The sequence below is a fragment of the Rhipicephalus microplus genome, chromosome 8 (assembly GCF_043290135.1).
Source record: "Rhipicephalus microplus isolate Deutch F79 chromosome 8, USDA_Rmic, whole genome shotgun sequence".
In the NCBI taxonomy this organism is placed as follows: Eukaryota; Metazoa; Arthropoda; class Arachnida; order Ixodida; family Ixodidae; genus Rhipicephalus; species Rhipicephalus microplus.
In genome coordinates, this window is record NC_134707.1 from 51710997 (window position 1) to 51733177 (window position 22181).

Genomic DNA, 22181 nt, shown 5'->3' on the forward strand with positions numbered 1-22181 from the left:
ACTACGTCAGCGCGCTGAAGTGTGACGCACTTCCGCGCAGTTCGCATCAAGAAGTTTTTTTTTTTTTTTCGAACGGGAAACGGGACAGCAATGTCGTCAAACACGAAACTTTCATCAACTCGTGCGCCGCGGACACGGGCCCACGACAAGCTGCCGAGTAACGGTCTGCTGGAGCAAATGCAACAAAAGAAAAAAAAATGGCGGCCATGACGTCGTCATAACTTGCTGCAGCGCGGTCACGTGAGGGAAGTAGGGGGTAACCAAGGGTCCCCTTTGAGGAGGTCAACAGCGCGATAGAGTCGATCGCTCCTGCAAACTCTAAAATTAATTTAAAATACCTTCCAAACTATATTCGCCGTTGACATTTTGCAGATGTATACGCATGTCCACGGTAATCGATCCCGCGGGCTATCTTTGCCGCAAAATTTTGTGTCAGTACCCCTTGAAGTGTTCCGAAGGATACCCGCCAGAACTAAGCATCTAGCGTATACCACCTTTTACAACGTAGCACCGTGTATAACGAAGCACCTATAGTATGTCAGCGCCCTTTACAACGAAGTACTTTGTAAAACGATGTATCTCACTACAAACACTTTTTACGGTGCGCACCAGCACGTCCTATACTCACGTGTGATAGAATTTACGTCAATGCAAATGTCTGATTACACCGCACAAACACGATTACAACCCACTGCGGGGAGTTCACATACCAATGCACGCCCTCTTGCATGCCGTCGATGTGGTTGAACGGAAAGCACACAGAAAAATCGCACGATACCATGCGGCCCAGTGACGTCTTCCGTGCAATTATTGTTTTTTGTTACGCGGCATACTATTTTTTTTCTTTCGTGCAGAACAATTTATCGTACATGAGTCAGGCTCCTCCTTGATAGATACAATAAGGCCACTTCTACATCCGTCCAAGCTACACTGCCCTAACGCACCGCGTAAAAGGAAAACACCCGCTACCCGCCTTTCACAACGCGGGCACCCAATTCGCCGCCCGAGACACGGCCTTGGAGACTAAACAGCAAGAAAAAAAAAGAAAGATGTGTAAAGATCTGGAGAGCACAACTTCAAAAATTTCCTTCACTGCCGACCGACAGTTGGACGCGTAATCTGCAAACAGCTGTTACGCGCGGCCGCCTTTACGTAACCCTTTCGTCACAACATACCGCTCCCCTCTTGTTATAGTTTTCATAGTTTACCGTCTCTCCGGGGCTTCCCAAAATACTCCGTAACGAACAAAAACCAACCGACCAAAACTACACCACTCTACCACATAGCTTAAATCTCCTGCCTGGGACAAGGGTTCCTTCTTAGCGTCAACGCTGTCTTCCTGTAACGCCGTTTTTTATTTTCTCCCTCTTTTTCAGTCGAACCCTTTCTCTCGTTTTCCCTTTCTGTTAGTTTAGTTTACGCACCTTCGCTGATGCTAACTAACGAACAAACCAAATCACACAAGCGACACGCAAAAAAACTATTTCACACTCTACAACAGCACCCTGCCTGGGACCCTAATTTAAACCCTTGCACTCCAGCGTTCCTTGGCAAAAGCATCATCGGCTGCCCGGACAGCCATTTTATTTATACGCGCGGCCCGCGCCGGCGGGCGCATACATGTCGCCAACACGGAGGGCTTATTTATAAATGCGCCCGCCCTAGTTCCACGAGCCATCAGCCCTTTTTACCCACGTCCCATCACACCTGAGACACAGCATAGGCCTGCTCATTTAGCGCGAGGAGAGGAGAGGGTTAGCGAGGCCCCAACGAGAGGAGAGGGTTACCCACGAGAGGATCAACGGGGATGCTCAGCCAAGTCTCGGCGGCGCCCAGCGCTGCGGGGACGAGGGCAAAGGGGTGGCCACCACCGTCGTTCGCGACGCGTCGTGGCGCGCGGCTCGGGCGATGCGCCGAGTTCTCGCTCTCGTTTCCATCACTTCTCTTTCTAAAGGCCTAACCACACGTACCCGTCGCAGCGCGTCGGCGCGTTGCTTTTTGACGCGGCGCCGCACCCTCGCCTTATAGAGAAAGAGGGCGCGTAACTTCGTGCAGCCACGCGCCATCTTTCCCCAAAGGAGGAGGGTGCGGAGCCGCGTCAAAATGTAACACGCCGACACGCAGCGACGGGTACGTGTGGTTAGGCCTTAAGCCTCGTCTCGCGCCGACGTGCGTGTATACGGCATTGGGTAACACCGAGAGTTCAGGGTCCCCACCCCAACCACGCAAACTATGCAAACTACTTGTGCAGCTAGTTAAGAAAGGAACCGCGGATCTTTTTTATTTGTTTAGCGGCACGAGCAACGAGTGACAACTACTAACAACTACCGGCCGAGCAGCGACTTCCGGTTTTGCGAAACTGGCACGAAACCGATAGTTCTCGTTGAAACGAACAGTTATACTGGATGCGTATGCTCTGCAGCATAAGAAATTTACTTAAGACATGGGTCAAGAAACTGTAGGGATGACGTATTGAAATGAACCCTCATGAGCGAAAAAAAAAACTGCGGTAAGAAGACGGCACCCAAAGGAACACAGACCACGGCTCCAATTCGATTATCGCCGCTGTCAATGACCCTTTTTTTTCACTCACGAACACGAACCGACCTGCCCAAGTGTTAACGGTATGGTGATCGAAGGTGATCATTGAAAGAGTAAACAGTTTTCTCGGGGACAGTGCGAATCTGTTGCGGCCACCTGGTGGAGCAGATCTCAACCACGCGCTCCCTTCTACGTGACCTCCGAGATCCGCCGCGGTAGCGCGATGAAAGATGAGCCCCAAATTGAACAAAGGTCAATCAGTTACACTAAGACTTCAGCAGATACCCATCTATGACTTCAGCAGATACCCGCCTATTTCACTCCCAGAGCTTTCCCACGGGTCCAATCCAGACTTTATACAGTGGTGCTTCTAAACGCGGGCGCGAAACTTTCTCCTTCGACCATATGCTATGGCTGCGCCCGTTTAACGAGGGCTCCTATCTACACGATGCGGCCGCCTGGGATGAGCGACTGCGCTGTCCGGACCTCGCGTATTAACTCGAAATCATCCAGAGGGATCGTGTCGTCGCCGAAAGTCATCATATCCCGGTTCCGACATGGGTGAAGTCACCGACTTGACTAGGGATGTCTATCGGCCACTTTTAGTATTGTCCCTCAGATTTCACCAAGGCGCACGAACTCGACGCGCGAGGGTGCCTACCGGACACCCAAGTGAAGGATTACAGTGTCTCCAATATTCACTAAAGTATACCTCACTGTTGCAATCGATGAACATGTTTTTATAAGGTGTAAATAACTTCATTTTCAATACTTATTTGTTATGAGTCTTGCTTTGCCATTTGTATTATTTTCTTGTGTTTCTTCCAGCTTCTAGCACTGTATAACATCCCATTCCTATTATGCTGCAGTATGTACAAGCTGTACAAAGCTGCAGTATGTATAAATAAATGAAACCAAAATAAAACACCGCAAAGCGGCCACGGAAAAGCACTTTGCAGGAAGTTTTAGTGAGTGCGAACAAACAAATTCGGGTGTGTTCCAATACTCACCGTAGACGTCTAAATAGGCAGCTAAAAGGACGGTGGCCATATTAAGCCCCACTCCAGTTCTCAAGTAGCCGACAAAATAGACAGCTCCGAGAAGACCGCATCGTAGCCAATGCAATGCAGGCTATTTTGCTGTCTAAACAAGATGGCGGCTCAGCGAATGACTCAGATCGGATCTCGCCGGAATGGTCGTCTGTACACAAGTTGACGCTTCTCCAGACACTCAATGTAAGTAACGTTCAATGTTTTTTTAGATTTTAACGTGAAATAAACCTGCAAATGCAAATGTTATGTTTGTTTATTTTGGCCTTTTTTTTCTCAACGCGAAGTGGTGCATCGTAGCACAAAAGCCGTCCAGACGTGTTCCAATTCTCGGACAGCATGGGCTCGGTGCTGTCTTCTAAGCAGTCTGCGTAAACTGTCTACGTGCTGTCTAAGAATTGGAACACAGCCGTAGTATCTACTACCGTAAGCAGATGCTCAAAAAACAAGGGCTGTGTAGGATTCAAACCACCTAAAGTCCTGGAGAAAAAGATATCGCCGAAGGTTTTAGCAAGTTTGAATGAGTCTCAACAGGATCATTTGCGCAGCCGTACGTACACAACCACGTACAAAACGAAGAAACTGCGCTGGGCTAGAACCGTGAATTGTATGCGGGGAAAAAACCGCCCTTACCCGAGAGTTAGCGAGTTTTAGACAACCCGAACGCGTCAATAGAGGTTAGCAGCTACGGAAACACGTTACGGAAATACGACATGGCTCCTTTCCGTATGCGCGTACTATGCTCGCGCATGCGCACTCGTCAGCCAGTTCAGTATTGCCGCTTTTCCGTAACGTGTTTCCGTAGCTTGCTAAAAACCTCCAATCCGCCACCTTTAGGCCTGACCACACGTATGTACGCGCTGACGCGCTGCAACGCGTACGTGCGGTCAGGCCTGACCCCACGTATCCGTCGCAGCGCGTCAGCGCGAGCCTTTTTCACGCGACGCGACGCCCTCTCCCCACACTGAGAGTGGGCACGTGGCTAGGCGAAGCCGCGCCCTTTTTCTCTCTACGTGGGAGAGGGCTCGAAGCCGCGTCAAAAAGAGACGCGCCGACGCGCTGCGACGGATACGTGTGGTCAGACCTTTCACCGCGCGTAAGACCAGGGCTGCGTAGCGCATTAACCAAGGGGGGAGAGTTGGCGGAAAGAGTGCGTGCAACGTAACCACGACGTCACTTCAGTCGCAGAGCAAGTTTCAGTGAACAGCCCTGTAGCGACACTGCGAGAACCACAAGTTCGTGAACGGGCTCGTTAGACATCGTTACGTTCCGAACCAGCGTCACTGAGGAACGACACCAATTTTATTTCTGTCATTTACACTCGTATAATCAAAACCAATCAAGCCGCAAATAACAAACTTCCCGGCATAATTATTATAGAGCGAATACAAGGACATCAAATGGCGCTTAACGAATATGATAAGAAAAACTGCAGATTTTGCTAAGGAACGCAGCAGAGCGTCATGACTCACGATGACACCACCAGTGCACTATATATGTGTCTGTCATACATTATCGGAATTACCTGCATAACTGAAGGACACAAACACAGCAAAATCGCAGAAGGCGGCAGGCATAGCGCATACAGCGATCCTTCCGGAAACCTTTAGCACTTCATCAGCATACGTCCAGCATACTTGCGTGCAGCGAGCGGTTGTGCTACGAAGAACGGCAGAACCCTTATCGATTGGATTATCTGAACAAAACAGCATAACGTCTCTAGCGACGCACAGCGAACGACTTCGACGTACACAGTGTGTAGCACTATATACCAAACTAGCAACGTCATTTCGCTGCCTCTTCAGACCAGTTTCGCGAGGCTGCTGCAGTCATAATGGTCACGCTCAATAGTTATACATTTCGCAGGCAGCGTATCACGCACGGCACCGAAACAACTTCAGACACTACCGCAAAGCTACCCTCACACTGTACGTTGCACGCAACTCGCTAACTCCAAGGGCGAGCCTGTATACAGGGTTCCGCATCGACGGCTTTCCGAATGAGAGGCCAATTTATTATTATAAACGAAGCGGCGGCTGATGGCATATTGCGTGCCCCAAATCTGGCCTCGGCTCTCGAAGCAATCAGCGGCTCTTCTATCTTTCCATTGATGCCACGCACCGCTGAGATATTTATACTTATGAGCCGACCCAATAGCCACACATTGACTCTGGTATCGATCCTGCGTGCGGGCATCGCCAAAAACAAGACCACTTCGATCGATTTCCCTCCCCGCGCCTCCCTTACTCTCACCATATGACTCCACAATACGCCACAATGTATAACACGAGCGACGACTCTGGCGGTCAGCAGATTCATGTAATACCATTCGTTCGCGCTGCGCGCATAGGGTATATTAATTGAAGCGTGACGAATAAAAGGCACACATGCATGATGCGTGGTGCACCATGGTGGTATATATGATATGGTTACGGTGCTCGGGCTGCTGGCCTGAATGTCGCGGGTTTGATTCCAGCCGGGGCGGTCGCATTTCGATGGTCGCAAAATGCGAGAGGTCCCCACACTGCGGTCATCGGGGCGCGTCAAATAACACCAGGTGGTCGAAACTTACGGAGCCCTCCACTACGGCGCGTGCCGGTCAAATCCCAGAGCGGTCTCGGCAGGAAAAAAACACACATATTATTCATAGGCGCACAAGTATATTGTGACCCACCGATCCAACAAGGCATTGTACGCTTTCTGCACCTAACCTGATTTCACACAGCCTACGTGATCAACCGCCAAGCGAGGACTCCAAGTGAAGGCACCACGATGTGACGTCACGTGTCCTATGACGTCATTGCACTAATTCAGCGATATGTGATCGTATCACGTTACGATTTCTTTCACTCGTGTTGCCGCCGATGGACAACATTCGTGTTTGACGAGGCATCTATATGATGTTTGCCTTAGTACGTACTGTCATCAGCAAAAGTTTGCGGGATGTGCAGCGCGTGCAGGAGCGGCGGAAAACTGCATTGCTGCGCCGCCTACCGTGACGTGCACCACGCGTTGTCGAGGTTATCGGCCACAGCTTCCCAGATCAGATTCAGCAGCGGTGCGTTGTCTAAACCTAGGAGGATATATATAAAAAAATTGCTGGAGTGGAAGCCGCCTATACTTACCCATAGAGCACAGTGAAGCCGGCGGCGGCCATCTTGTGGTGGGCAGGAAGGCGGCCGCGTAGCATATAGTGCACTTCCGCGGCCGTTTTTTTTTCGCAAATGATTGCTGCTAGAGAAGTAAAAACGTGCTCACATAGTCGCCGATACACTGGCAGTATTTAAAGAGACTACAGAACGGTTCGTTTTTCATGTGTTAAAATTTTATTTGTACAGCTTTCTCAGCCTTTAGCCAACATGAACGTTATGGCAAAGTTGTTTCACTGATTCCTAAAAATGACGAGTCTTGAAAGCAAAGACCTAACTTTGTCTTTCACGAGTTCCCGGCTTCGTTCCTTTGTCATGTGGTGCAGCCTGATCTTGATGTACAGCTCCAATACTTGCTTGCTCAAGTTGTAAATATGGTTGTCCAACACGTCGACGTCAAAAAGATGTTGTTCCAATTGTGAAAACCACCTCTTTTCCAGTGATTGACTCAAAATCTCCAGGACTAGTTGTTTGGTATTGGCATGTATGTTCTTAAGGCATTGAGTGGAAGCCTGCAGTCGACGCAGCCCCTTTTCCGCTGTTTCGCACAGTGACACAACGTCTTCGGAAGGGTAAAAGAGTCCACCTCGATTTTTTTGTCTCACCAATAGAGATGTATCCGCTCCATGAAGAGCTTCTATGCACAACTCACAGGTGTTTGTAGTAGCGATTTTGCGAGCGACAAAGCCTGCAATGTAAGGCACGACAGAGCAAACGAATGTGGAGAGGCTCTCTGGATAGTCAATTCGGTCTGTGTAATCGTGGTCCTCTGGTTGTAGGATGGCACACCTTCGCGATGTGACCTCAGTGGTTGCACAAAATGTAGTGGCAGAGGCAGATGCACCCAGAATAGAAACAATATCTTGCGAACAGTTGCCTGAGGTGGACGATCTCACTTCTGTCTGGACCAATAGACGCTTGTAAGCTGCCATGAATTGGGCAGCTGTAGGGTTGTTGTTGAACCCCCCACGTCCTCGCACACAGCCAAAGAAAGTTTCTGCGTGATCTTGACTCATCTTGTGCGTGAGCAGATAGTTAAGTTGACCTTCATGAACGAGTTCCTTGAAGATACTTTCTGTGCTCTGTATACACACAAGAAAACCCACAAATCCTGTCCTCTTTGTTCCCTGCAAAAGTGGTCGACCGAATGGGTCTTTTAAAGCACATATGTACTCTCGAGCGTCGGCAAAAAATGGTTTCCAACAAGGCTCATTTTGCTTTCGAAGGGGGGCTTTGTATGATTTTGCAAACGCATTTCTGGAGTTTAGCAAATCGAAGAGATGATCAAATACCCTCACAAATTTTGCCGTGGCACTAGCACCTCTAAACTGTGGCAGCTTCAGCGTTTGCTCGCAAAATTCAAGAGCGTCTGCGACTGAAGCGCTGAGTGCCTGAACTGCGAGCCGTACCTTCATCTTTTGCTTCTCCCACTGCATATGCACCTTAGTTAGCTTATTGCCAAGGCGGAGCCCTTCCTCGCGCTGTAAAGCCTCCAGTGCCTTTATGTAAGCCCATTTTATGTGGTTTCCATCAACATCAGTGATGTAACACATTGTTGCCAGTGAATTTCTAATCAACTTAATCATGTGGCATGGGTCAAGCAGGATATGCACATCCCTTGACTCATCAACTGGGTTTTTAAAGGATGTGGAGAACTCGACAGGATCAGGCTTCAGTTCTGCACCAAGGCATTTTGCCATAGTGAAATTTGATGACGCACCATCAAATGTTAGACTGACAACTTGAACTTTCACAGATTCCAGTCGTTCAATGCATTGTTTTGTTAGTTCAGCCCTCTCAGAACCAGTGAGCGAGTGGATAAGAAAGTAGCCGACTGGAATTTTCAGCCTCATGTTTATGCCAACAACAATATAAACACAAACATTTGTGGCTTCAGGAAGGCTGTCATCATCAAGAGATGCTCCAAAATCAACGTAGCCAACTACCCTGTCTCCGACAAGTTCAACATGTTTCCTAATCGACATATCATCGACAATCAGAGCGCAGTAAAGAGTTTCAGAGCGACCTTGAACCAACTTCTCCAAGAAAGAAAATGCTTCACCTGTAAAGCCTGGTTGGCCATCAACAGACCTATACCATTCTCTGATTGTGCGCTGCGAAGGGAGGGCGTCATTAAACTTTGATCGCACAAATTCGTAGGCTGCTGGTGAGTAGAAATGTAAAGTTAGTGCAAACGTTCGCAGCTCTGGAGGGTATTTACCTCCACTTTCTGTCCGTGCCCGGTGAAGCAGCTGTTGTATGTCAGGAGAAAATGCTGCATCGAACATCTTGGAGCCCTCTTCTGACAAAAGCTTTTGTTCTTCGATGCCTCTAATAATTTCTTCAGCGGTGATTTTCTTTTGTGTCAGCCTTCGTTTGCTCTGCTGCAACGTTTTAATTTTTTTCTTCAAGTGCAATCTTTCGTCTTCTGTTTCCTGCAACTTCGTCTTGTACCACTGCTTTGATGGTGATACAGTGACATGATCTTCAGTATTTAAGGCCTCTTGCTGCTGAGCAGGACTGCATCCTCGAGGTTTTGGTGCTGGCCGCTTCCTTTTCACCTGAAATAAGCACATAGTGGAAATTAACTACTTTTAGAATGATATATATACTTCAATTATTGCTCATAACATGAATATATGTATTCACGAAAGCATGTTCGGGAACATTCGACAATGATCATGCGCTAATCGTGTGTTGAGCGATATTGTAAACGAGCGAACGGGACGAAAAGCTCGCGAGGAAACACGCAGCAATGCAGTCACGTCGACAAAACACGACAGAAGAGATATGTCTACGTCATTCCAACCTCCTTGATGTCAGAGCACTATATCTGCGAAGTTCCGATGCTTACCGGTGCCTGGAGGTGGGCAGGAAAAGCAGCGAACGAAGTCGGCACACTTCCCGCTTTCAACCTTGTTGTTTGTCCGGTCCGGTCAAAACACGCCGGATCAAAGTGCGCAGAGCAAAGGCGATCTTTATCTGTCGGTTTCCAGTGTTCACGACGCACAGCTCGCTCCCATAGGTTCCGTGTCTCAGCATCTTTTGGAAACCTGCCAATAATTTCCAAATATTAATTCCTTAAGCCTACCAATGAAAAACACGAGTCAGCCGTATTAGACCGCGTAAGCACTACGTGCTTTCAGTACGCACCTGTGAAATGTGATCTTGGAAGCAGGAATCGCGCGATTTGTGCACCCATACGCTACGCAGGATTGTACCATGCTCGCTTGAATCGAGCCGCACGCATTCGAATGCACTGCAGAGACACACTTGTCAAGGAAAGACAGGCGCACGAACCGCAATCCACCGTCGCTGCAGGTGAACTGGCAGCGCTGGCCGCCACCGAGCCAGCCGAGCCGAGCTTTCTGCCCACCACAACATGGCGGCGCTGGCTTCACTTGAAGAGCGCTCCCTCCACTCCAGCAATTTTTTTATATTATATCCTCCTAGGTCTAAACCAAGGAGGATTTAAAAAAAAATGCTGGAGTAGAAATCATGGCGCAGAAGTGAAGCCGTTCCTCAGGCAATATGGCGACTGCGGTGGCCATCTTACTAGGGGCATGACAAATTATCACCGTTCAGCGATTACAAACAAAACGTTTCCCTCGCACTCCCAACGAGTTTAATGTGGGAACTTTTTCGGGTCGCATAGTGCTCCAAGTACGTCTTACTAGTTTTCCTTAGTGATCCTCTGATTGGAGCCAAAGTTCTTCGAAGATTCAGTCATCCATACTCGTTTCTGTGTGTTATTTAAATCGAGAACAACTATCTTTTAATATAGAACAAACGTAGCATTTGCATAACATATCAAAGCCACTTGATCTTCAAGTGAGCACTATCAGAAAACAGCATGTTTCCGCCATCTTGGCAATGGCAAAAGCTGGCTTCACTTTTGCTGGCAAGGCATTGCAGGAGCTTTCACTCCAGCAATTTTTCTTTAATAATCCTTGGTCTAAACGCACCGTCGCTAATCACCGAGGCCGCGTATACGGTAGCCTCGACACCACGCCGCGGCACGGTAGGCGGCAGAGCAATGCAGTTTCACGCATTCCGCCACACGCTGCACATCACGCAAACTTTTGCTGCTAACAGCACAGCACATCAGCAGACATGCGGTAGTTATAAGCACAAAACTGACCTCAAACGCTTGTAAATTATTACGGCATATAGCCACAGAGACTATAATTACACTATCCGATGTTATAAAGAATCCGCGTCCACAGTCTTGTGCGCACTCCTGCTTGTGGCCGCACGACTCATGCCTCTTGTTCACGGGCACGAGTCAGTGTGGGTTGGAGCTGCGAAGAAGAACAAGGCGCGTTGGCTGATGAACAGTTTTTGTTTTGGAACGCTATAGCGGACTCTTCCATTATTTTGCACATAATTTTCAGGGCACAAGTTCGCCCATAATAAACTATAGTTTCTGGTGTTTCTTCTCTTGGACCCGTTACAATATCATTCTGACTTTCATTTCGTGCTTGAAACTGGATCAATATTTTGCGAAGGACCAAAAATAACGCTCGAATGCAAGCAGCTCGGAACACGCGCTAATACAAACCTACTTTTATTAATCATTCGCGTCTTTCTTTGCGTACTCGCTCATCGTTGGTACGCATGTCTCGCTGCCAAACGAACAAATCGATCGCTCAACCCAGTTCCCCAAATTTAATATTCCGCACCAGCCGTTGTTTCGGCACCCGCACGGCCGAATCGGCAAGTGGGTCAAAGAGACGAGTCAAAAAGGCCGTGAGCGTGTGCTTCGCACAGAAGCTGGATTGAAACTGCCAAAACATTGCGAACAACTTCACTCTTTCAATTCGGCATTTCGTTTATTCGACCCAAACGTTGTACGGTCCTATACGCACACCTGTATAGGACGAGCCGATGGCGATAAACATCTTATAGTTATTTGACTTCTAGGTCTATTGCACTGTTCGCATAGTTTCCTAACATTACCTGCAGAGGACTCGGGCACTACGATCATTCAGCCACTAGAGTGACTACAGGAATGATGGATAGTAGACAAATTTCCCTATAGTCTTCGTGCCTGCGGGCTAGGAACTCGCATGTGGCTTTGTTTCGAATAAAAGAACGGGTCGTCGTGAACCCGATTTGAATTGGCGAGTCTAAAAGATTACGGTGGTGAAGCTCAACTGCTAGAAACTTGCCGATTGTCGTCACGTGACAAAGCGGCTCCAGGCCAGGCGAAGTCAAAATGAGCCAGAAGAAAGAAGATTAGACAAATCTGAGTACTATCCATCCTCCCCTTGGCAGCTGAAGTGCCGTGCGTTGCAGCCTTCATAGACACTAGCACCAGAGTTTACGCTAGCGTACTTACAAAACACTTTATGACTGTTCCCTCAACCCCCTACACCTCAACTACTTTCTGCAACGAACGTATAGCTTTCACGTTGCCTCCGGGATCGGAGGCGCACCGCAAGCTTCCGGCAAATCCCGATGTTTCGAATACCTTCCCAGATCGGCATACCTCTGACCAATCAAGCGACGAAGTGACGTGATAATCTGCAGAGTTATTCAATCAAGAGTTGCGAAACTCCGCATAGGCTCCGCGTATCGAAATCTGGACACGTCATTGGCCCAGGTGTCGGGAGCGTGCATACCGTCGCGCCACCTGTTGATAAGCACGTCCGCTATTCAACGCATCATTTGTGTATTGTGTTGTTGCTCCCAGATGGCGCGAAAATCTGCAAACTCCCAGAAAAATTGGGCCAACTGCGTGTCCAAATTTCGGAACGCAGTTTCGCACTGGTATGATTGAATGACACTAATAATCTGATTACGAGATGACAGTTTATGCGAAGTCATATGATGCCACAAACTTCCACGATGTATGACGTCATCAAACATTTTTCCCCTTCTATACATCGTAGTGACACCGACGCGACGACATCGCGTTTGATGAGGCATCTAAGCCTCTCGCCTTAATGGTACTTGTAACTTTACTTAAGATTATACCTAATATAGTACTCAACAGTACTTAATAGTACCTTTAATTGTACACTTGTAGCTACGCCCATTGAGAACAATGCACAATAAACGGGAACGCGAAGGACGACTATTCGCGAACGCCTATCGCACGGACTCAACAATGCACAAAGCATTGCAGAAATGAAGTTTGTTTTGCTTTCACACAAAGGGGGAAGGAAGGAAGCCGGGACTAAAGGCTGGAGGGCCTGACAAAGGCCTCGGCTCCCTTGTGCAGACATCAATAAACGTAAACAGATAACTGCAAAGGTAGCAGCATTTGCCAGTGCAACGCAATGCTGCTGTGAAGCATGCAGCGTAGACCAGATACAAAGCATTATGAAAACACACACAAAAAAACAAAATACAAAATTATACAAAGCGCAAATGTTCAGACAATACGACTTGAGGCAAAGAGCACTAAGCATACTAAATAAATAGATTGATGTAACATGTACTGCCGTAAGAAAAAAAAAAATCCAGGAGTCCTTGCCCTATCGGGGCTGTGTGACTTTTTTCAACGATACAATGAAGTTACTCAAGCCGCGGAAAGTCCGAAAGACCAGTGACTAATTTGCCGTTACTACGTAATAAACGTTTTTTTAACTGAATTCTTAGCTATTTCACTTTTTATACAGGAGTACTGCTCCTCGTGGTTGGAGATATAAATACTAAACAATTCGCTCCAATCACACGATCCATTTTCAACTGCGCGCGAAGACCGTACGGTAATCGAAAACCTCGGCCGCACTACTTTCTCGTCCGCATATGCAAATCTCAAGGCCAGAAATGAGCCACATGTACGCGATCGTAATCAAATTGTAGCAATATGCCGCCACTGCATACGGAAAGGAAGAAGACCCGTATACGGCGTTCTGCCCCGTCAGCACGCATGGCCGATCGAAGCGATCCCCCTACAGGCGCATCTCGGCGGGTTTCTATAATTAGTGCATGCGAGGTATATAGTGTGCCCCCGAGAAAGGAAGACGATCGAAATGATAAAACAGTAGATTTGCCCACACAGGCGAATCATTGGATCGAGGTCGAGTAAACACGACATTGCTGCTTCAGAAGCGGACAACCAATGAACAGACCAACACTCGATTACTTAACGTTGATAGATTGATAGATTGATTGGTTGATTGATTGATATGTGGGATTTAACCTCCCCAAACCATATGATTATGAGAGACGCCGTAGTGGAGGGCTCCGGAAATTTCGACCACCTGGGGTTCTTCAGCGTGCACCCAAACCTGAGCAAAGTGGCCTACAACATTCCCGCCTCCATCGAAAATGCAGCCGCCGCAGCCGGGATTCGATCCCGCGACCTGCAGGTCAGCACCCTAGCGACTATAGACCACCGCGGCGTGGCCATTATTTAACGTTGCCGCATTCCCACTTCGTCATACGTATATATTATCACGGTTGTATGCAGAAATTGAGGGAGGGGGCACCTTTTCGATCATCTAAAGTGGGGGCCGGGCAGGCAAACGGTCATTTTGAGCTACGTAAGCACTTCGAGGGGGGGGGGGGGGGTAGAGGAGCACGGGTCTGCAGTGGTGTCACCTCCGGACTACAGAACTCTACGACTATAGAGGAGCCTTCAACATTTAAAGCGACCTACAACCAAATTCTATGGTACATGATTTTGTTCAGCGCAACTGTCAGCTTAGCTAAGCTCAGAGAGTCTAATCACGGAGTGGTAACACCTCTAAAAACGCCCCGAGATGTGTCCTGGCCAGTTGACGGCCGCCTTTCATGCAGTAACTGCCGGCGTTTTGCGTCCGAAAACCACGGTACGATTATGAGAGGCGCCGTACTGGAGGGCTCCGGGACATCTCGACCACCTCCATAAGGTTCTTTAAGCATTTTCGCCACCACCGAAAAAGCAGCCACAGCTGCGTGGCCTCGATCCGGCGAACTTCGGGCCAGTATACTCGAATAACACAACCACGAAAACCAGCGTGTCGGGCGTTCATCGCTTGCTCCCTTCCTTGCTTGCTCGCTTCCTTGATTGATTCATCGATCGATTGCTTCATTCATTGATTCACTTCACTGTGGTGACACGCGCACGGCTTTTGTTCTCGCCCAACTTGAACTCAGCCTGCGTCTTGTATGCCCTCTTCCCCTCTACATGTATTGGTTTGAATAGGCCCATTGCATACTACTTATTTAAATGATTACCTAATTAAGCCAAATCGAGTTGTAACTCCAAACGCACTGCGTTCACAAAAAAGCGGGTGAAATACGCCCGGAAAGACGCCGCCTTAGAACAACTTTAAGTGACACGTACACTAACCCCAACACTACATCGGTCAGGTGGGAGGCGGCCCTACGCAGCTGCCTCCTGGCCGACCAACTTTCCGCCGTCCAGCAGGCCCGCGGAGCGGCCGATAGGCTTGGCCTAACGGTCCCGACGTGGGAGTCGCCCGTCGACGCGCGCCTTGGAGGACCACAATAAAGTTTCGCAACCAACCAACTCGAGTAACAAGGCGACCATCCAGCTCTTTGTTATAATTTCTTATTGACGACGACACCACTGTTGTCTTGCAGGGCGCCCATCAAGATCGAACGCTGCATATAAAGAAAGTAAAGATGCACCTCGGGATATATATACATATTTTTTTTTAGAAGGCGCGGGCGGGCTTCGAAGCAAATTTGTTTACGGTAACTCTCTCGCGAGGCTCGCAGTCCTATTGTCTTGTTTTTCCTTTCTCGCGAACACATGTACACAAAACAGGCAATACTAACGAGCGCTTTTCGTTCCCCGAGTGAATATATATATATATATATATATATATATATATATATATATATATATATATATATATATATATATATATATATATATATATTGACACGTATTTTACAACATGATATATATATATATATATATATTGACACGTATTTTACAAAATGATTTGCATGTCACACTAATGGTGTGCTCGCGGCAGGTTCGCTAGCTCGACGTACACATAAATAGATAGTGGGCGACCTGACAGCCCGACGAACAAATGAGGCAGGTATAGTAACATGAAAATAATGAACATGAATGTCATGCGCAGCGCGACTTAAACACCACGCTCATGGTGCGCTCACGGCCGTTTCGCTAGCTCGTACAGACCAAAACTGGTACTGCGCGACGCGATTGTATTACCAGCATGAATGGCAGGTGTTAAATGTCACACTAATGACATAATAAAATGCGACGCTCCTGGTGTACGCTTCCGTTCATTCGGTTAACAGGGCATATACCAAACTGCTATCACATGAGATGGGTGCGTTAGGCACATAAATAACGAGTCATAAAATGCGTATACCTGAATACACGTTTCATCGGCGTGGTATATGCCAGAACGTACACGCATCCATGCATAAGAAAGGTGCGACATATAATGAACTAAATGTCACGGCACGAACAACTTCGTTTGCTTCAAAGACAAACAATGCCGCGTATGCATCGATTTGCATGCCTGCTTCGCGTTACACCGATTTCCTACAGTGCGTGGGATCTGCCGAACCCCCCCCCCCCCATTTTTCCCTAATCCGTCCCATAACACGAACGATGCTATATGTGCACCACGACGTAGCATTCTTCCCGAGAAAGTGGCGAGCATCCAACTTGCAAGCTGCGCAATTCAAAGCCGGCCAGATTGCACGGTCATTCTCAAGGCGCAAACACAAAAGACTCCCCAAATGGCGTAATATTTCTACAAAAGACTCCCCAAATGGCGTAATATTTCTATAAAAAAGACTCCCCAAATGGCGTAATATTTCTACAAAAGACTTTCTAAATTGCGTATTATTTCTAAAAGACTCCCGAAACGGCGTAAAATTTCTACAAAGACACCAAATTCCGTAATATTTCTACAAAATACTCCCTAAATTGCGTATTATTTCTGCAAGACTCCCCAAATGGTGTAATATTCCTACGAAAAGACTCCCCAAATGGCGTAATATTTGTACAAGACTCCGCAAATGTAACATTTCTACAAAAGACTCCCCTAACGGCGTAATATATTTACAAAATACTCCCCAAATGGCGTAATATATCTACAAAAGACTCCACAAATGGCATAATATATCTACAAGACTCCACAAATGGTGTAACATTTGTATAAAAGACTCCACAATAGCGTGATATTTCTACAAAAGACTCCCCAAATGGCGTAATATTTCTATAAAAGACTCCCCTAATGGCGTAATATTTCTACAAAAGACTCTCCAAATGGCGTTATATTTCTTTAGTGTATACGTGTCCAGCACTGGGAACGCACCGCTGCGCGTATAGAGCCCCTCCTTGTCCAAGGCTAGAGGCATGCGACCGCGAAAAGGTCCCGCCGGGTTCACGGGAAGCGCCCACCTCGCTGCGCACGGCGGCGACTTTGACCCAGTTTTCTCTTTCTTCCTTTCGCCGCAGCCATCTTTCTTCCTCGGCCAATTTATATCACTGCTTTCTTATCCCCCTTTTTATATTCTCGCTCTCTCTCGCACTGAAAGTGCGTCACATCCCCAAAGAAGCCCCGCCCAGTCATTTTTCTCGTCCCTCTTGCCCTTCCTAGCTGTGCTGCAGACGTGCGATTAGTCCGCCGAGGGGGATGCTGCACGTCCCGCGAACTTTTTCATCAAAACAGGTCCAACACTTGGATCGATGAGCAAGGAAGCTGTGTCAGGATACGTTTATTATATATATATATATATATATATATATATATATGGGATATGGCACAACGGGAGCGTTGTCAACAAGGATAAATATATTTATTTCCCAACAGTTTCGGGAGGGGTCCTCCCTTGATGAAGGGAGGACCCTTTCCCGAAACTGTTGGGAAATAAATATATTTATCCTTGTTGACAACGCTCCCGTTGTGTCATATCCCATACCTTCACGAAGACTAACTGGCCCATTGAATTATTACTCCCACTATATATATATATATATATATATATATATATATATATATATATATATATATATATATATATATATATATATATATATATATATATGGGAAAGAAGTGTATACACTCCCACGTTCAAATTGACATAAATACCCAATACAATAAAGTGGCTGGGGGGGGGGGGGGGGATAGCCGCCGCTGTAGTAGCTCAGTGGTAGAGCATCGAACGCGTTATTCGAAGGTCGCGGGTTCGGTTCCTGCCCACGGCAAGTTATCTTTTCACCCACTTTTCTTTCTTCACACGTACATTAAAATTTGGTCTAATAACTTCCCCTATACTTTCCTTGGCGTTATTGTCGCACCACCAATCACAATGGTGATTAGGAAATCCGACAGCAGTCCCAAAACAACATTATCTGTATAACTTGATACGAGTGTTGAGCAACAAGATCCCTGTCGAACACTCAAGATATGAGTGCGTAGCTGGCTTAGGGCAAATATTTAAAGCAATAAAGCACTTTTTTTAAGCCGCGAAAGGGACAGTGAAAAAAAAATTGTGTCGAAGCGGATATCATGGGCACATGTCTCGCACACTGTAAGATACCAGAGGAACAGTAAACTAAATTCAACTAGTCACTGGAGTGTCAAGTCTGAGGCCAAACTACTGCATGCGCACATATAATAAATGGATGCACACAAAAAAGAATCAAATAAATGAAAAACAAACGACGATATGGGTTGGGGGCATTTAACGCATTATTGCGATAGACAATGCTACATAGAAAGGAAACTAACACGTCCAACGTTTTTGTTGATGCCTCAGTGCAAAGTGTTGAAGTTGTTAATGAGGTAGGACTCGCAAACTTCTCGGTCATGACGAGTTATAAACCCAGATTGTAATATAGTGGCCTTGATATTTTCAAAAAAACGTCCTGACATCTGGACATGTTTTGACGGTGGAAGATGAGGAAGGTTAGAAGCGTGGGCTCTGTGGTTGTTAAAACGTAACCTGAACGATGTTTCGGCACGCCCAATGTATTGCATGCGGCCAGTGGAGCACTCAAGCATGTAGGTAACATTAGCGCTGTCGCAAGTGAGGTCTCCGTTGATTTTTAAGTAAAAGTTATAGGCGGTGCTTGTTGCGGTATGGGTACTTGAAATGTGCGGGCAAACCTTGCAGCGGAGCTTATTGCAAGGATGGCAACCACTGTAGAGTCGGACCGATTAGTTATTTTCGATTACGTCAATGTATCATGCAGGTTGCGTGATTTGCGGTAAACTACCCTCGATGGTTCCGTAAAAAATATTTTTAAGCGATCACTTTGTTGCAAGATGTTGTGTTTTTTTTTAATATTGGCCACATTAGGAACCGAAGCTGAATGCGTATAAGGATGAGGTTAACACTGTTACGTGAAGCGTTTGCTGATCGTTTGTTGCTCGTGAGCAACTGTCTACGATCGATGCTGTCAGCCTTCTTGAGGGCGTCGTCTATGATTCCCCTCGGGTATTCTTGCCTCGCAAGTGCGCCTCATAAGTGCACCTCGTAGGTCTTCGCAGTTACGCGCGAATTAATCGTCATCGGAGCAGATGCGTTTGAATCAAATGGCCTGACTATATGAAATACTGGTTTTGCAGTGTTTGATTGATAGATATGTGGGGTTTAACGTCCCAAAAACCACCGTATTATTATGAGAGACGCCGTAGTGGATGGGTTTTTGCAGTGTTTCATATGACTACTATGAAAATTAAGATGCTGATGTGTATCGGTCGGTTTCCTATATAGTTTGGTCGTCAATTTTCGATTGCACAGTGTCAGTGTGATGTCAAGAAAGTTCACACTGGTGTCCGAGTACGAGTGCGAGAAGGATATGTTTGGGTGGGCATTATTATAACCGCCGACGAAAGAAAGAAGCTGGGATTCACCACGATGCCACATTAAAAATATATCATCGATAAAATGCTTGTAATAAATAAAAAGGCTTCGAATCGCGACTAGGAAGAAACTCGCGTTGTAGAAGGCCCATAAAAATATTTGCGTAATTCGGGCCTATTCCTGTGCCCGTGGAAGTGCCGCTAACTCGAACGAAGTGTTGCCCGTTGAACTCGAAATTGTTTAGTTCGAGAATAATTTGAGGAGTCAATCGTTTTGTCGGGGTCAGACTAGTTATACGCCTGTACAACAGCACGGATACAATCAGAATGGGGAATACTAGTGTAAAAAGAACAAACATCGAGTGTCACCAAAAAGGACCCATCAGGAATGTCTAAATTAATGGCATTATTCAGATAGTGGTTTGTGTGTTTAAAGTACGAGGGAAGTGAGACCCGAATAGAAAAAAATAAGGGCATCAACGTAGCACGACAAGTTTTCTGTCACCATACCTACACCAGGCACAATCGGTCTGCCGGGATTGTTTCCTTTATGAATTTTGGGTAAGGTGTAGAACCTACCTGCCACCGGGCTTAGTGGAATCAGCGTGCGTAATGCAGACTGAGGGATTTTTTTTTTTTACAAGATCTGCAACAACATCACTGACAATACATCTGAATTTTGCTGTCGGGTCATCATTTAGACGCCTGCAGTATGTGATGTCATCAAGTTGTCTCTGGGCTTTATCAATACAGCCGTCGGCATTCATTACCACTACTGCACCACCTTTATCTGCCGGCTTCATTACTATATCATTGCGGCTAGTCAATGCTTTGATAGCCTGAGCCTCTTTAAAGGGGACATTACGGCGGAAGGGCAAACGCGTTTTGTACGCTTGAAGCATATCATCCTGTACCGCTCGTATGTATAAATCGAGGCATTTGTCCCGTTGAGTGGGTGGTGTCCAGTGTTTACCGGACGGTAACGTGGAGCTGGTTTGTTTACTTGGTTGGCGATTGAAAAAGGTATACTCGCGCAATCGCATGTTTCTTTCAGAGTTATGAAGATCGGCGATGAGCGTGAATTCATTGTAGCCGCCAGCTGCGCGACAGAAGTTTGACCCCAGCGACAGAACATCAGATTCTTCAAAGCTTAATTGATGACTGGACAAATTCACTATATTCGCAAGTTGTTTGGTATGCTTTTCAGGACCAGCAACACTTCCATGCGATTCGGAATACAAAGCAACGTATATCCGTTGCTTTGTATTACGAATGCGTTACTTTGTAATCCGCAATGGTTCGGGATAACGTATATATGTTATCCCGAACCATTTTCCTTTTTTTATACATACCTCCATCCCTACATGCGTTCATTTGTCCGTACGTCCATGCTTCTGTCCATCCGTTTGTCCGTCCATGCTTCCATCCATCCGTCCGGCCGTCCATGCTTCCGTCCGTCCGTGTTTCTGTCCATGCTTCCATCCATCCGTATACGTCCATGCTTCTGTCAATCTGTTTGTCCGTCCATGCTTCCGTCCGTCCATCCGTCCGTGAGTCAGTCTATCCATCCGTATATGCTTCCGTACGTCTGTGGGAGAAGCGTCCATCCGTCCATCTGTCCATGGGTCCGTCCATCCATGCTTGCGTCCGTCAATGCTTCGGTTCGTCAGTTTGCCCATCCATGTTTCCATCCGTCCATGCGTCCGTCCGCCCATGCTTTCGTCCGTCCATGCGTCCGTCCGTCCGTCCGTCTATTCGTCCGTGCTTCCGTCCGTCCGGACACATGGACAGACAGACAGACGCTTTGCTCCACTGTCACACACTTCGGGTGAGGCCCCGCCGATCCAATATCGACGTGCGGCAGACTCGCAAGCTTCCACTTTACGCTTCGGCCTGCGACGCCTGAAAGGCCTCGAAGTGGTGCATTTCAAATTTATTTGCGGGTTGGTCGACCCGTGCGGGGTTGCACGTGTGGTGATGTGTGGGCCTGACCGACGCACTCATAGAGCAGACACAGAGTTTGATTACACATAAACAAGCATTTAATTAAGACAGGGGCAAAGGCAGGAGATTACAAAAATAACAAAGGAGGAAAACTGATACGCGCGATAGAAACAACAGCTATATATAGCAAAATGTGCTAAAAACACTACAAAGGATACAGGCTAAAGACAAATATGCGGAACATTAACAAAATAACAACAAGATGGAAATCAAAGGAGAGAGACACTAGAAATTAATTACAGAATGATCATGGTGGCGCTTTAGAATTTAAACGTGCGACGCAGCGCACACTACAAATATTTAAAAAAAAAGGCTGGTTAAAACAAGTTTACGGTTTAACAAAAAAGTCACAATAAAAAGTTCCATACGGACCAAACCAGCCCTTGGTGCACGTAGGGGAGTTGACGGGTGCCGCTGAAGGTCTCGCCGGCTAGGTAGACGACGAGGGTGCCCGGAATTGCAGCCGTCTCCATACGTTGCGCGGGTCACTCCGTGCTCGCCGCCTACGCGAGACTCGCGACACCGACGACCGCACTTGTTGCTGTCTGTACGTCAACTGCTCTTCCGATGCAGTTCAAACCGCCTCAGGGGCGTACACGTGCTCCCGTCTCATCTGGGAGTAATATTCCCTGTTTAGATCGCCGGTGCCCCTTCCGGTACCGGTGCAGGGAAGACG

General features: G+C 47.2%; 1 protein-coding gene and 1 long non-coding RNA gene across 4 annotated transcripts in view; both read right to left on the bottom strand.

Annotated features, from left to right (window-relative positions):
• ERR (estrogen-related receptor) overlaps window positions 1-22181 on the bottom strand; it is a 133700-nt gene that overhangs the window by 68821 nt on the left and 42698 nt on the right. The gene's annotated exons all lie outside the window — the stretch shown is intronic.
• Window positions 6894-10160, bottom strand: LOC142769022 (uncharacterized). The gene is made up of 2 exons (XR_012885606.1): window positions 9594-10160; window positions 6894-9300 (listed from the first exon to the last, which is right to left on the bottom strand). It is a non-coding gene; the product is annotated as an uncharacterized LOC142769022 (long non-coding RNA).